This window comes from Sebastes umbrosus, chromosome 24, assembly GCF_015220745.1.
Source record: "Sebastes umbrosus isolate fSebUmb1 chromosome 24, fSebUmb1.pri, whole genome shotgun sequence".
Classification (NCBI taxonomy): Eukaryota; Metazoa; Chordata; class Actinopteri; order Perciformes; family Sebastidae; genus Sebastes; species Sebastes umbrosus.
Window position 1 is genome coordinate 10,437,760 of NC_051292.1, and position 17,406 is coordinate 10,455,165.

Sequence of the window (17,406 nt, forward strand, 5' to 3'; positions counted from 1 at the left end):
ATTATTATTTCTTTAAAAGTTCTGATTCAAGTTTTGCCAAGATTTCAACAAGCCAGCACAAATGTGTCTTTTGTAGGTCAGCCATCTCTCCAGAATAAATCATGGGCTTGGACCCAGCTGGACACAAAGACCGCTGAAATGAATTTTCCCTTTCTTCTGCGGGGAAACTCATATCAAAAGATAATCCCAAACCTTTTTCCCGATCTATCCGTCCTTATTATGAATAATGGACGGTTTTGGCCGTGGGGATTTTTTTTTTTTTTTTTTTTTTTTTTTTAAAGGCAGGGTGCATGAAATTTATATTCTATACTATCACACTCAAGTGTCCAAAGAGTGGAACCATTTCCATCACTGTCAGTCCCAAATGTCAACTTTGCATATAAGATATCTCACTGTTAATAGGTTGTCATTTAATATGCAATCATTTTCCTAAGGGGATAAAGCCTTTTGATACTAATATAGATTGTTTCTATATTACAACTGCTTGTTATATGTGTGTTAGGCTGTGTCACAGATAAAGATTGAAGTGAAGATACATTCAAAAAGGCTTACAATAAAAGTAATTATATCACAATTAAATAAGATGTCAAATGAATATATTACCAGTAGTTTGTAGCCTGCTTTTACTGTGTTACTTGATTGGTTTTAAAACTATTCTGAATAAATGAAAGTCCTATTCATTCCCAACTATTTTTGTCCGTGTCGTGGGGATCCAAAAAAAGGACTTGAGTGCAGCGGGTGAAGCCGATGCGATTAAAAAATAATCGGATGTCGCTTTTTGAGGCTTCGTGATGTCAAAAGCAGGTCAGAACACTTTAAGCAAAAAATATTTCAGCACCATGGACAGCGAACAGCCTCTCTCTCTCAGAAACCACTGTGTTTTCTTCCACCTCTGTATGTGCGTGAGTGTGTGTGACACATACATGCACACACACTCAGACAGACAGTTTTCTCCCAAGGCATCACAGAAATATGATGCACGTCCTTCCCTCTTGCCCGCTAGGTGGCACCAGAGCGTGTCTAAGAACATGAGCCCAACAATAGGAGTTTACTGATAACAGTAGTGCATCAATAACACAGCGGTTGTTCACTGTGTGTGGTACATACTGATAACAGCGTGGGTGCTTCCTGCACAGACAAGATAAAAGTGTGAATGACTGAAAACCCCTTAAACGCTATAAAAACCAAATGGAGTTCTGAATGCAGACAAGAGTTTATCAGATGTTGCTCTTTTTGAGAAGCTGAAAATATGTCAGTGCCATTATGTTTTTATGATATCTGTCCTGATATACTTTGCTTAGCTTGGGCCTATAGTCAAAGACTCATAGCAACAGCAGCAGTTTGTCACCCTAGATCTTCATCTTTTGTCCCATTTCACCAGGTAAACTCAGAATCTTTCGACAGGCTTTCCTGCTTTTGTCTCCGATGTTGCTGACAACACAACTATTTCCACACAGAAGCAACAAACTGCTTCGCCCTTGCTTGTCTCTCTCTCCCAGACAGCAGAAATAAAAAGGGGAACAAAGAAAGACGTGTGTGTGTGTGTGAGGAGTGAGGGTGTGTGTACGCTGTTTTATCCAGGTCAGTCCAAGTAGAAGAAGTTATGAATAAATCAAAGCTTCATTTACATTAAAATTCATCTCCTCTGCTGCTTTTTATAGCGTCGGAGGAAGGCGGGACACGGCTCTTAAACTTCAAAAGAAAAAATTCTTCGCGCCTCGTCCCTCTTCCATCCACTTATTCCAACATCCATCCACTCAAAATAAAAAAAAAACTCTGCTCATCCCATATCTTTCTGCTTCATAGTACACGGTTTGCAAGACAACACCCACGCAAGTAAACTGAAATATGCAATAGTGTGCATATATATGAAAGAAAATGCACAAACACACACACTGCTATTCTTTTTCTATTCCATTTCAAGCTTCCCTGCATGTCCATGTGTCTGCACAATGTTCCTCTGGGTCTGCACAGAGGCAGCAGCGCCCTCTACAGGCAGTAAAAGACAACAGCACTCATCCACCTCCCTCTCTTTTACTCTGCTTTTCTACATCCTTGAATGCATTTTGATTCCATACACTGCTCACTTTGTACTTGCCACTGCTCTGTAACTTTTTTATCAGTCTTCAAGATGCTTCATGACCACTAGGGATGGACAGATCACTGCAATATCACAGGAAAACAATATTTTTATTCAGGTTTAATTGAGATTTTAAGGTGGGTTTATTTGGCGTGTGATTTATTGACAATTTGTAAAAATTACATTAACAATTGTGATGATAAAAAATAATTCCTCATAGCTGTTATGCTCATTTGGGATATCGGACCGATACTGACTCAAGTAGCTGGATTGGTTATCGGCTGATCTATTCAATTTAATTATATGTTTATATACTTTATACATTATATGCTGGAATTTTTAATTCATGCTTAATCTTTGAGCAATTTGTTTCTGCATTTGCTGGTCCTTCTAATAATAAAGATTAATTCAGTAAATGTGTATTTATTTGTTAGGAAAGCAATTATAGTATTGGATCTGTATATCGGCCGATACCCAAAGCCCAGGTATCGCCATCGGGACTGAAAATGTCAGATCGGTGTCTGCTAGGCTGGCCCTGAGCTGCTTGGTTCACCTTATGCCTGGGATATTAACGTTCAGAGACCAATGGAGCCACAGATCTTACAGTTATGTGAAAACAGTTTCCTCATGCAGAAAACATAGGACCTTTCATGTGCAGGTTGCAGGTGCAGGTTCAAATGCCCCTCTGGTGTGACATCAGGCCAAAAATGAAGCATATAAGTATCCCATTAGGGAACAGACACCTGGTTAAAAAAAGGTTTCAAACAACAGCAACCATTTCTGCCCGTTTGCTCCAGAAATTGTGTGTTTGAAACCTTTTTTTTAATTATTATTTTTAATTATTTTTTTAATTTTATTTAATTTTACGTTTGTTTTTTGTATGTGGGGTTTGTATGTTGTGAGTCTGTCTGTAGATGTTACTTTTTTTTTGTTTGTGATAAATAAAAGGTTTCAAACAACACGCAATTTTGGAGCAAAACGGGCAGGAATGGTTGCTGAGTATGTTTTGTCATTGGTGTCTAAAGCCTCTATGGGCTTCAGAGTTTCTTACTTCAAAGCAAACTAATGTGAATAAACCCAATGAACCAGCCAAAAACAATAGCATTTAGACCGTCTTTGTTCTCAAACACCAACAAAAGGAGCGCTGCCTACGCCGACGAGAGAAAAAGAAAAAAAAAAAGTAATTGTGCAGTAATGGCACCAAAACTGCTCGACTACCTTGGGAGAACATGTTGCGTGTGGGAGGACGAAGATGACTGTTTGGTTATGATCTTTGTTTTCTGTATGTTCACCAAGAAGCTCATAGATATTCAGTACAATAGAGGGCCTGTGCTTGAGCCAAGACAGGGAACATTTTCTCATGACACTGTCAATTTTGTGTGAAGCACTTTTACTTGTTTGAAAAGTACATACTTTTGTGTACTGGAGGTTAACTTCAGTTCTATAACTTTATAACACCTAATAGCTCACCAAAACTGCTGAGGAATAGTTCAAACTTTTGGGAAATCAGTTGTTCCTGTCTTAAAATAACAAGCGTTTATTTCTCAAAATGTTCAACTATTCCTTTAAATGACAGATTAACCTGGTGAGAGTGGTTATAGGTATGGTCCAAAAGGATTTAGGCTTCATTTATACTGCATTTTCATCATAAAAGATAGACTTCGCGGGGATAGCTTGTCTATCAAACAGCATCTCGGTAGGTGGCGCTCTTTGTTTGATCATGGTGATGCTAATTACCGTATTCCCCTCCTGCTCTGAACAAACACAGTGAGCAACAGGTAAACATCACATTTAGCCAAATATCTGCAAAGTCTGGGCAGCAGAAGAGAGAAAGAAAAGAGTTGAGAGCGAGGGGAGGATGGATTGGAGAGAGAGACGAGAGATGGAGCGACAGGAGAGGAGAAGGAGAGACAAGAACAGGGAGGTAACAGATGTGGGTGGGTGTTCCCCAAGACAGGAGTGTGAGGATAGCCACTCTGCACCGAGCAGGATGAGTCATAATTCACGCTCAGACACCCGCCCACACGCACAGCAGCGCAGACATGGGGAAATCCACTGTTACCAAGGTAACGAGTGATTAGTGACGCAGGTGGATCTCCGAACGGAGCGAGAGAACACCTGCTGAATGCAGAAGAGAACAACACGCACATCTGGCATCAATTACATTCATCGAACTGCGGCTCTGACTTCCTGCGGCTTTGTGTCCTCTCTCTCACATACTTGCTGAAATCTATACAACGCAGACATGTACTCCAGTTTCCTCTCCTCTCCTTCCCTTCTTTCCTCTCCTCCTCCTATCCTCTCTTCTGTCCTTGTTTTCTCTCATCTCTACTCTTCTTTTCCTTGTCTCCCTCTTCTCCTTTCCTTCTGCTCTCATCCCCCCTCTCATCTACTTCCTTTCCTCTTCTCCTATTTTTGTTCTCATCTCATCCATTCTCATCTCCTTTCCTCGTGTCCTCTTCTCCTATTGTTTCCTCTCATCTCATCTGCTTTCCTTGTCTCATCTCCTTGTTTCCTCTCCTCTCCTTCGCTACTCTTCTTTTATTGTGTCCTCTCCTCCTATTGTTTCCTCTCATCTCATCTCCTTATCCTTGTCTCCTGTCTTGTTTCTTCTCCTCTCATTCCCACTCTCATCTCCTTTCCTTGTCCCCTCTCCTCTCATCCCTCTCTCCTCTTCTTTCCTTATCTCTTGTCCTTGTTTCTTCTCCTCTCTTTTCATTTCCTCTCCTCTCATTCCCACTCTCATCTCCTTTCCTTGTCCCCTCTCCTTGCTTCTCTCCTCTCATCCCCTCTCGCATCTTCTTTCCTTGTATCTTCTCATCTCCTTCTCATCTTCTTTCCTTGTATATTCTGATCTCCTTCTCTACTCTTCTTTCCTTGTCTCCTCTCCTCTTGTTGTTTCCTCTCATCTCCCTGGTCTCCCCTCCTCTCTTCTCCTTTCCTTCCCTCTCAAATTTTCCTCTTATATCCTTTCCTTTCCTCTCAATTTTTTCTCTTATCTCCTTTCCTTTCTTCTCCCTCATTTTTGTTCTCATCTCATCCCTTCTCATCTCCGTTCTTGTCTCCTCTCCTTGTTTCCTCTGATCTCTTTTCCTTTCCTCTCATTTTTTCTCATCATCTCATCCCCTCTCCTTTCCTTTCATCTCCTTTTCTTGTCTCCTCTCATCTACTTTTTCCTCTCCTTTCCTTTTCTCCTCTCCTCTTGTCTAATTCTCCTTTCTTGTTAAATCTCCTTTCCATAGTCCGCCTCTCCTCTAACTTGTCCTCTCCTTTTCTTTCCTTTACTCTTCTCCTCTTGTCTCCACTCCTCTCCTCTTGTCTCATCATCTCCAACTCAGCGGGGAGGAGGAGAGAGGGAATGGAGGGACTGAATTATTCATTCACCTCTCCTCTCTCTTTCCCTTACATCTCTGTCTGCTGCCTCTAGTGTCTTGAATCCCCCTCCCCTCTTCCTCTTGTTATACCTATTTCTCTCTCATCCTGAATCTCCTCCGGACGCCTCTCTAGCTCGCAGCACAAAGACCGGTGAACAATGTAACATCTACTGGGTGTTCACAGGGATGTGTTGTTATCACAGGGATAGACACAGTGAAACATATACTGTCTTTTTGTTCCTTTCATACTAGTTTGTCAGTCTGGGGTGCAAAGTAAACTTTATTATTATAAGTTAGAACTTTCTGAAAGGGGGAAAATGAGTTTGACCACAAGTGCCCTTGTAACCTAGCAACCACAGACAAAGGTATATGTGCATAATTACAGAGTATTTTCTTACTGCCAATTACCTCCTGTATCTAAATGGAAGTGAGGTTTTCATTATTGTTTAAAGTGAGACTATTAAGTTTAACAAGCAGGTGCAAGAACAGAGGCAATTTGGCACAGTAGTATCAGTTACACAGCGATCTTTAGGTAACATCAGCTACCATAAGTTATACTGGTCATACCGGATCAAGTAAGGCTATAACAGTAGTCAGTGTAACCCCTCAGTTAGTTGAATTGAGCAACGTTATGTTTTATTGCTTATGAATTCACTTTTCATTTGAAAGAGGAAGAAGTGTGTATTTTTCCTTTCAAATGCTATATAGTTTTGCTTTAAAGGTTTATGGGGTTCAATATGAGGACCAGAACTTAGCCTCACCTGTGGGACCGAGATGCTGCAATGCAATTTTGACTTAAATGAAAATTTAAGCTTCCAGGTGTGAATGTGTGTAACTGAGTGTAAACAGGGCTTTCCTACATAAAGAGAGCACTGACACAGCAAAAACTTGACCTATGTATGAAAGGTTTTTTTAAAGTAAAAACTTGACACTAAACCAAAAGGAAAGGAAGGCAAGAGAAACAGAAGACAGAGGGACGAGATAACTGATTATCTGGAAAACGACTAAAGACAAAACGCCTTTTAAATCTGAGCAGCATTTTACCTTATAGAACTTAAGTTTGGCTGGCAGTACTTCTACTTTCCCCTACTTTGTTGCCATATTATAGTTGCATTAAGTGCAACAAGTGGCTTGTTTACTCCCTAAAACACTTAGACCAGCTCACAGTAACCTCAGCTCAGATTGCCTATTTACACCTACGTCCTTCTCACACACTGCAGGATTTATTCAGAGCCATTATGGAGCTGTCAAATCAACTGTTGATCCAGGAATACAAGGGTGTGTCAGACTCAGCGGTCTCGAGTGCTAGGGTTTCTAGACTCTTATTGGCAAACTTTTGCAAAAATCAGAGTTATCTTCTGTGACCCAACATTAACCCTGTTTGGTTCTGAACCAGCCATTACACTAGTTTTACATGTTACAATCCACAGTTTTGGTGACATATAGTAATGAAGGTTGTCATGTCAGTTTGCTAAGGTTTTAAATTCAGTTTTAGTAAAAAAATAGAGGATGATCCAGGTAGATCACGCAGAATATTTGAACTCTATTTCATTTAGAATATATCAAACAGTATCAGAGATCGCCTGTCTGCATATCAAGAACCCCACATGGGTCTACACCCCAAGGGTAAGTACTTCCGACTGTCCACAACAGCAGGGTGTCTGGACAGTATAGAGGGCTTCATGGGCCGTAGTCCTCTAACACCTCACATATTACTATTGATCTCTCTTTTAAAAGCTCTCTGTTTTGATCCTCAGGGACATTTCACAGGATATCCCCAGGAAAGTGCTGCTCTAATATTCTGGTGTTGTTGTTGCTTTGAGGTGTGAAGTAACAACAGTGAAGTCAATTTGTGTTAGCCCTGCCTTCTCTCCAGAGTGACCAACTGTAAAAGACTGTTATGGAAGGCATTCTTACAGCTGTTTTTTACAGTTGTTTTGAGGCATTTCCCCTCCATTTTCAGAGAGATGAGAGGTCACAAGCAGCTGCTAGAGCAGGTAATAGCAGGAGGCTCAACTCATCAGTGACAATTTCACGCAAAAATGAGGAGACTTCTGCGTCAGAGTGGTTACATAATCGCTCCAGATCTTTCCCCAAAAAGTCAGAACTACAGAGGAAGATGGGAGGAGGGGGAGAGGAGGGAAAGGGAGAGGGGAGAGATAACTACAGAGACTGAAGGGAGAAACTCCTTAAGGCAAAAGTTAGAATTATGGAGGTGCTGAGAGTCAAAGCTGGGTGGAGGTGGAGGGAGAGCCTTGAAAACATGTTTGTATGATGTGAAAATGTGGTGGAGCAGTCTGAAGCAGAGTTAACAGCTCTACGGTTTAATCAGAAAACATGTGCCGGTGTTAGACTACAGTTAAGTTGGGTTATGTCGTTTTTACAAATGTTAAAACATGTGCGTTTACAATTACTTTTTTTTTCTTTTGTGACATTATAACTGAAGTTTGAGTGTTAATTTTGAGTATTTAAATGAGCAGTCCTGTGAAGTTGAAGGGTGAAGAATCTTTAGAAAAAGGGGTAAACATCTATTTACATAAATTAATCTAAAAGATAACATAAGGAAAGTCAACTAATTCAAAGCCATAAAATACAAAAGGGATTATTTACTGTGAGCAGTGTATGAAAAGCTCATGTTATGTCATGCTTACTCTATTCTCTTTACATAGATCATGCAGCACGTCAGTCAAGCAGACTGCCATGATACCACGTCATCATCTCCTCTCTGTATCCAAACACATCATGACTGGGACTGAGACTGCAGTTTTCACACTGTATTCAATTACTACTTGGAGAGTGTGTGCCATCACCATGGACTACTGGAAGTGGGGCCAGATAACTTTTGGAGTCTGATATAGTATTTTTATGAATAAAAGGCTGAATCGTATCTGTGTTTTTTCTCGAAACTTAGGCAAGATATATGTGACTATCGTTAAGCTGTTGTTTCAGAACCATGGACAGCGCTGTTTGTTGTGTTTAGGGGCCCGGGGGAACATATTGTGCGGCGCTGTCCGTAGTACTGAAACAGAGCGGAGGAAATCGATGGACAGAGAGAACGTCACTTAGAATTCGGTTTCTTAGCGCCTTGCTTTTTTTGTGGTTGTAAAGAGAGACCAATCCCGTTCTTAAATAAATGTATTCTTTGATTTTTTAAAGAGTATCCTTATGTTCTTGTTATTTAGCATTGCATGGTTTATATCAATGAATTTTATTTTATGTGCCTCCTTTGCAATTTATAACAGCCCCTAAGTCATCAGTATAAAGGGCTATGTCTGTTTCAATAGATACACACATACAATATTAATACTTTTAGGAACTGATCATCATGATACAGCAAGGATATTAACAGTGGTCTCCCATGTGATGTGTGCAATCACTTTATACAGTGTAGTGCTAGGAGATTGATAGTACTGTACTGACTGTGGGGAATATAATGCATCGGTCAATAGGAATTCATTTACTCTCTCTTCCGCTTGGGGTTGTGTGTGTGAGTGTAGTGCAGTGATCTGGGTCAGAAAGCACTTAGAATTAAATGGTTTCCCCCAGCAGCTGCACATCCTTCAATCTCAGCTCAACCACAACTCCCAGCCCACTGCTCCTCTGCCAGCAGCACGGAGTTCAGTGTACTGGTCCTTTAATGAGTAATGCTTCTCTGCATGTTGACACCACTGCCGGCCTCTCTGTATAACGAGTCCATTCAACGTCTCGGGAGGGTCATTGTTTGATTGTGTTGGCAATTCTGTCACAACACTTTGGCATCATACAAAAGACTGTGCACTTGAGTTGCTTTTTTAATCCCTTGTGTTACAGATATAAAACAATTTTTAACACAAGTTTTTGTTTTGCTATTTACAGCATGAAAAACAGTGCAATATGAGTACTTTCAAAGGCTCCATGCATGGCCGAGGCGGACTGAATAAGGCACTAAATTAACTTTGAATAACAGGAACAGAGAGCGTAGGTAGATAATGTGACAAGAGATAAAACTTTGTTAAGCATTCAGACTCGACAAAGCACAATGTTTTTAGAGCCACCCACGGTCGCGCACACGCTGGGCGAGAAAGAAAGCTTATCTCTCTCGGCGGCAGTCCCAGTCAGCTATAGTCTGAGTAAAATAATGCCTAATTTCAGCTATTTTGTTCTGAAAAAAATATGTTATTCCTCACACCGCTCTGTGGAGAAGAGTCCCACAGTTGGATAGAGGAGGAGGATAACCGGCAACGGAGGGTGTGGATTTTTGGAAAAGGAGCTTTCTATTGTCGTGGTCAGTCGGATTTCTGGCTCAAAACTCAAAAGGCTACAAATCCAGTAACATAGACTACAATAAAACTAGCTTTACGAACTCAAAATCTGAGGTGATACAGCGATCTGTCCCTTTCAATTCTTTCTTTAAGTTCAATAGTGTGGCATGACAATAGGTAGGGTATAAAAGGCTAAATTCCACTGACTAATCTGTTTCCCCCACATCGCTGCATTAAAGGCACCTTGTATACAGTATGTGTGCATGTGTGTACTGTAATCCCTCTCAGTGACTATGTCAACACTTCAGCGGCTCAGTAAAATGTGAGGATCTCTTTCAGACCGAGAGGCTAACATAACACGGCATCTAATCCAAATTGTGCCACAATACAGATCTAAGAGCAGCACTTCTCACAGGTACAAGTGCATAAAATCATTACGCCCACCCTGGACTTTGAAAACACTGATTCTATAAAGCATTACACAGCTGCGCCATGAGGCCTTAGAGAGAACAGGATAATGGATTCGAGATGACAAGAGTGTTGGCGTTACAATTCATTTTAAGATTTGAAAAAAAGGGCGTGAAATTGCTCCCCAATATTCTCATTCACAAAAAGCAGAGTTTATCAGAGAGTATCAATTACTGGCGGTAAACCATCAAAACACAATATGAAAAGCATTTTTTTTATCAGAGGTGACGCCTTTTAGATCTCTTTTTGCCTTTGTGGCTAATTCCTCCAAGACAGCTTCAATGAATTTACTTTCTACTGCCCTTTTAGAAAAGTTATAATAGTGAGCTTGGGGCTTAGGTCTTAACATGTGATGATAATGAGGAAAAATAAAAAATAATACAGCTTTAGAAATCAGCAGGCCTGGTGCAGTTTATCATATGGCTAATACCTAACTTTTCTCTCGAGCTGGTGGTGCGTGTGGTCAACGTGCTCTCTGATTAAAAGAATTTGCTCGTCCCCTAGTGAACAACCTCCTACTGTACAGTGACTCATTGTGGGACAGTATTCGTGGGGGTGTTTGCCACCTCGTGTTTAATTCACCATCACAGCTTTTTTTGAGTACTTTAAACTATTCCAAGTGTAATAGTTTAAAGTAAGAATCTTAAGGAGTTGTTTGTGGAAAAAACCTACTGACTGGCACATACGTTTATGGAAAGGCAATTCAGTCACGTGACTCACATGAGAGCGTGGACCAAAAAATGTCTTTAAGAAGCAACAGATGAGAAGCTTTAGTGGCGGGCGTCATGACCTCATCTGACGCAACACAACACACACACTGAGTCCTCCTGACAGAGGCTAAGGGTGACGCCTGATCAACTACTGTTGTATAAGCTGTATCAGAACTGTGTTGGGCTCAGGAATCTTAGTGATCGTGAACTGACACTATCCCTGAAAGTACCTTAATCCGATCTGGATAGGATTATCTGTAGGATCATTTTTGCCCGTCCCAAACCTGGCAGTTAGGGCTGCAACTAGTGATTATTTCCATTGTTGATTAAAATGTGTTTTTAAACTGTCGATTATTTTCTCAATTAACCGATTGTCTATAAAATGTCAGAAAATGGTAAAAAATGTCAATCAGTGTTTCCCAAAGCCCAAGATGCCGTCCTCAAAGGTCTTGTTTTGTCCATAACTCAAAGATATTCAGTCTACTGTCATAGAGGAGTAAAGAAACCATAAAATATTCACATTTAAGAAGCTGGAATCAGAGAATTTAGACTTTTTTTTTTCTTAAAAAAATGACTCAAACCAATTAATCAATTATAAAAATAGTTGGTGATTAATTTAATAAGTTGACAACTAATCGATTCATCATTGCAGCTCTAATGTCAGTCATATCTGTGGTATTCTTGGTCTTTTTCAGGCTCTTTTGTCTTACACCCAAACACCCTATGAAAATATTTTAACCTACCATATAATTTAAATTCTAAAAAGTAATTCTAAGTAAGTTCTATGTCCCATTAGCCATGTTTATCAGAAACTGACAAATTAATTGTAAGTACATTTTTGAAAAGTTGCAGAGATCATAAAATAGGTGAGTTTAAATCATGATGAAGCCAAATAAAAGTGTAGTTAAGTAAATAAACCACCACAGTTGATACCTTAAACTGTATATTTCAATGACTGCATTGCTATAAAGTCCTTTTCCTTTTTAGTGATTCTCTTTAGAGGTAAAGTAAGTGGCAGTATATGTCATTATCTCTCTCTCTCTCTCTCTCTCTCTCTATTCTCCTCTTAAGTCTCTCTCTCAGGACAGATGTACACAGCTGTTGCCAGTGTAAAGAGTATCTTACCTGGATCACATCTGCCCAAAGCAGCTTTTAGTCTCCTCTCTGCTATCTTCAGTATAAACTCATAGTCCATGGCTAACACACCTGTAGACAGCAGCCCATTGGACTCCACTGAAAACTCATTTGTAAATCGCCCGGAGTCCCCCAACGCGGCCTCAGACGAGGACACACACGTCGGCGACACACACAAATAGTGAGTAGGACAGATATGGCGATTATGTCATGCAGGGCTGTCATCAAGCGAAAGGTTAACGCAGACAAGGGAAGTCAGCTCAAGTGTGTGTGAGAGAGAGGTAGCACAAAGGGAAGAAGTGGCGAACAGAGATAAAGAGACGAGGTGCTAAGAAAAAGCTACAGAGGGGGAACTCATCATGTAAGCCGCTTAGTTATGTTTTCTTTTGAACGATTAACTGCTTTTTCATGCTTAACTGAAGGCCAAAGTACTGTGGATGACAGCTATTGAGCTTACAACATCTGTGTGATATGGGTGAAAGCTCTGGGAAAAGCTCTAAGTGCACCTTAAGTTTTATTATTTTATTTTGTCAAAGAAAAGAATATCACTAGCCAATTATTATTATTATTCATTCATTTTTTTTTACTTTATTATGATTTTTATAAACTGTATGATATATCCAGTGACTACTATTATGTACACAAAAAAGACAAGAAAAATAAAACAAAGTGAAATAAAAAAAAAGAACACACAATCATGATAAAAATAAAATAAATAAATAAAAAGATAAGATAAAAAAAGGAGGAAAAAGTAGGCTATTGGATATGTATCTGTAAAATGAAAACAGACTTTTTCCTTTTTACCAGCCTATCCAATTAAACAGATTTTATGCAGCAAGTCAGAGGGAGAGACTGAGTTGTTGTCAAGTGTTTCTCTGCTTCTTATCATTCAGTCTGCGAAAACACTTCTTAGTGGAGCCTTTGATGCCCTGCTGCTTTTTAAGTGCACTTGGAAAAATAACACTCAGCGCTCACTCTCTCTTGACAGAATCCTGGAGCGAGAGCCGTCCAAACACACACACATTCTCATATTCACCTTTCCACTTTTAATCATTGTTTCGTTTGGAAAATTATACTGTTTCACACTGTAATCAGCAGAGCAACAGTCTCATACGTTTATTCAAATGACACCCTTCAATAAAACTAACTAAATAAACTAAATATTGTCATTTCAGAAATGCAACAATTTGGTAGATGGCTAAACATGTAGCAGAGATGTGTAAAGAAATATAAGGGGAGGAATGAAATTTGAGTCATTTAAGAGATTTATGCAAGTTGAACTTTAAATAAACCAGCTTGTGTTGAATAGAGATGTCAATGAGCAGATCACAATGTGCCCACAGCATTGAAAAATACATTGAAAATCAAAAAAGTAACTGTCCACAGACTGTATATAAAGGCGGACGACATGACAGCTCCCCAAGTTGTGTCAACACTACACTGAAGTACTATATGGAGCATAGAGTTAGTACAAACAGTCTCCACCACTCCTGAGGGAAATATCTGGCTGTTATGCTGCTAAATGTTCCACTATGTTCACCAGCTAGCCACTAACTTTATCTTTAACAGCAATTTGATATTGTAACTGTACTAAATTGTGTATAAGACATGAAAAGAAGCTACGACTATCACATAAGAAAGTTGAGTTTGTTCCAGTCTGATTATATAAATGACCTGTGTGACTGCTGCACTGTATGTGTGTGTGACGGGTGTGATTAGCTGACAGCTTGTGAGTGTGTGAAGTGTGACGTACATGAGAGTTCAGACGAAAGCAGGTCAGAGCAGCAAAGTCAGAATGCTTTTTTTCTGCAGACTCAGTGTGTTTTGGACAATGAGGCCATGAACTAATGAGATCACTCACACACACACACACATACACACACTTACAGGGAGCGTATACTGCACAGAAAAACCCTCCATGTGACCTCAGAGGACACACATCACGATGACTGTCACTATTTTGTCAACTCATCACTTTTTTGGACAAGCACGCAACTGAGAAACAGAAACAGAGAGACACACAAATTCACTTTGCTGCAAGCTTGAAGAAAATAGGACATGGATCCAAAGATATTCACGATTTAAATTTAAATAAGATATATATTTAAACATAAATGTGCAGCGTATGCATGTGTATATGCGTGTGCCTTTCACTTGCAGAGACAGATCCGAGTTGGCACGAACCCCACTGCTATACTCCAGTGTTTAAATAAAATATAAAGTAGGATGCCTTAATGGCAACTCTCCAGAGAAGGTGAGCATGGCACGCCTACGCGTGCTATAAAGGGTGAATGTCTCTATCTGGGTCACGTCATATGGGACATTGAGTAACACTGGGCCTCATTCCCTTTAACAATGAATGACACTGATGCTGGTTCATCTGGAGGAAACAGGCGGAGTCCCATTTACGACACTGGACCTCCATTCACACAGTTTCAGCTGTTTCTAACAGAAGATGCTCCGTCGCAGTGGGACCTGACTTAGTTTACAGAAAAGTGAGTTTTTATTATGTCATGGTTGAACTTAAGATGAATCTGTCTGTGGTTATCTTATCTTTAAAGTTATAATCTTTTGATTTAATTACATCAAACCCCATTTTTTAAGCAATTTATGCCATTTTTTGATGCTGATAATTCTAATTGATGAAAGCATCCCTGTTAATTGATCGCTCTCCTACAGCTGTAACTGAGTTGAATTTGTTACAGCTAATGCAAACTGTACGGCTGTTCTTGACCAAAGAATTTTTTAGTCAACTAATCGATTAGTTGGTTTAATCAACAGATCTGTAAAACTTAGTTTCTCCACAAAAATCACATAAAAGTTTCTTGGAACTAAGTCATTCAGCATGAAAAAAAAGCATAAAAATCGACAAATCGACTAAAGAATTCGTCCAAAACGAGCAAATAGAACACAAAGTGTTAACCGGAGAATAGGGTGGCTTTTATTGTAAAGCAGCACAGGAAAGCCAATATATTTCTCACCAAAGTTAACGCTAATTTGTTAACAATGCTATAATTGTTCACAAAAAATGCATCTAGAGCACACAACAAAATATTTTCAGTGCCTTTTGACAGTGAACCAGTTTAATATTACCAAGGAGGAATGGAGAAGAATGTAAAGAAAGAAACAGCTGCAGTAAACATCTAATCTGAATCTGAATTGAAATCCATTTTATCATAATAACACAGATTTTAAGTAAAAGTCAACTTTGATGTACAGTATAAAAACTGTAAGAAAGAAACTGAAACGTTTAGCTTGCTTCTTATTGAATCGCTCACATACATACTGATGCACACAAACATCCATACACACTAAACAAAGCTGTACTTCTGTCTTCCCAGTGGACTTTCACTAAATAGTGCAATTCAGAGGAAAAACGGCAACAAATCTTGAGTCAGCGAAACGCTGCCTCCTCCCCATCCGCAGCAGGTCCATATTTCACCACCAACTGCTCCGTGTATTACGCATGAACACACACACATACACACTAAAACTCCAAGGGAGAGCTCATACAGATTGTTTTCTTTAATTAAAAGAGAAAGTGACAGCTAAATGGAGCTGGCTGCTATAAATCTATGAGGCTGGCTGCTGGATGCCGGTGGGAAAGTGCTCGTGTACGGTACGTACTGCCGTTCTTCTTTGCATTCCCACTGTGTGTGTGAGTGGGTGGGTGGGTGATATTCATTAGCTAAGCGCCTCGCATGACAAAACGACATATGCACAAGCCAAGTATCTGAGCTCCTGTTTGCAATCGATCTACACAGCATCACTACCGTTGGCATTACACCAGAAAATAAACAATGAGCCAGTCGCAATCAATTCAACATGATATAAAGACTTCAAATAAATGCAGTCATTTGCCTCATTGGTGCAGAGAATTAGATAAATGCAAGGATATATGACTAGTGGCACCCATCTATTCCTTTTTTGAGTAATTTAGTTTATAAAATGTAGAAAAAACACATGAAAAGTGATCACTACAAGTTCACTATTCCAATGCAATGTCTCAAATTTGAATATTTGATCACACAAACAGCCAAAAACCTAAAGCAAGTTAAGAAGTAAATGTTTTTTTACTTGAATAGTAGCTTAACCATTCAATGGAATATCAAACCTGTCATAAACAGACTTTCACTGGTTCAACAAATTACTCAATCGACAAAAGAAATCTTAACTCAAGGTCCACCTTCTAGCTTCCTCAGACGCTCTCAACCAGATCTCATGGTCTTCATCAGGGGGGTTGGCTCACGTATCATCATATCAAGGAACCAAATTATCATGAACTGAGCCAACTCCATCCACCAGTGGAGAACATGAGATGTGGTTGAAAGCTCCAGAAAAAGCTAGAAAGTAACCTTGAGTTATTGTTTTTATTGTTGTCACGATTATTAGCACTGTTTTTCATTTGTTATTATTATTGTTTTATTATTAGTTTATTTCTAATTTCATCACTCAGTATTTAAGTATTTCCTTTTTTTATTTTACTATTATTTATTCTTTTTTTTTTTTTTTTTTTTTAAGAGTGTTCTTGTGTCTTTTGACATTATGTTTGCTTATATGTTTATATGGAAAGGAAGCATGGCAATACTATGTTTTGCTGTCTCAGAAAAATTATACTTCAAAATAAAACATTTGAAACAGAGTTAAGATTATTGTATCATACAGTTTCCTAGGTCAAGAATGAAGTTTCACACATGTAGTATAATATTTTGCAGTAATATTATACTTGATTTTGTTTTCAGTATACTGAAAACAAATTGCAACTCAGAGTCTGTCCATTTAATGACGTCCCATACCCAAAGAGGGAGTTTGAAACTGCAGGGTAACTATGAGTAATAAGGTTAATATTCCTGTTTATGTATCACAGGAGCGCACACGTTCTCTCATAAATCCTAAGCTTCGAGCCAATCCATCAAATAAGCGGAGAGGAGCACAATATATAAAGGAACGAAAGCGGAAACACAGAGCCCAGAGGACACCACAAAAAACAGTCATGTGACACACTCTTTATAAATTGCAGGCAGTGTAGTGTTGGCAGGCGGTGAAAAGAAAATGTTGCACTTAGTACAACCGTTCAGTTCTGTGTAGCAAATTAATCCTCTCACCTGTGCCAACACATCAATACTGTTTGTTTTCACCTTTAATCTGCAAGATTAGAGGTTTATGTTTGGCGCTTAAGCCTTGCTGCTCTTGTGTTTTCCCAGAGATTACTTGTCGATCACACACGGCACGACATGTGACTTTTTTCTTGAAATGTTCATTGATAAAGTACAAAATATGTTTCTCAAGAAAGACCTACCATCCTTTCATACACGGTTTATACATTGAATCATTATTATATCAGTCAATGATGAGGAGGAAACTGACATTGTAACTGACATGTATAAGAAAATGTCACA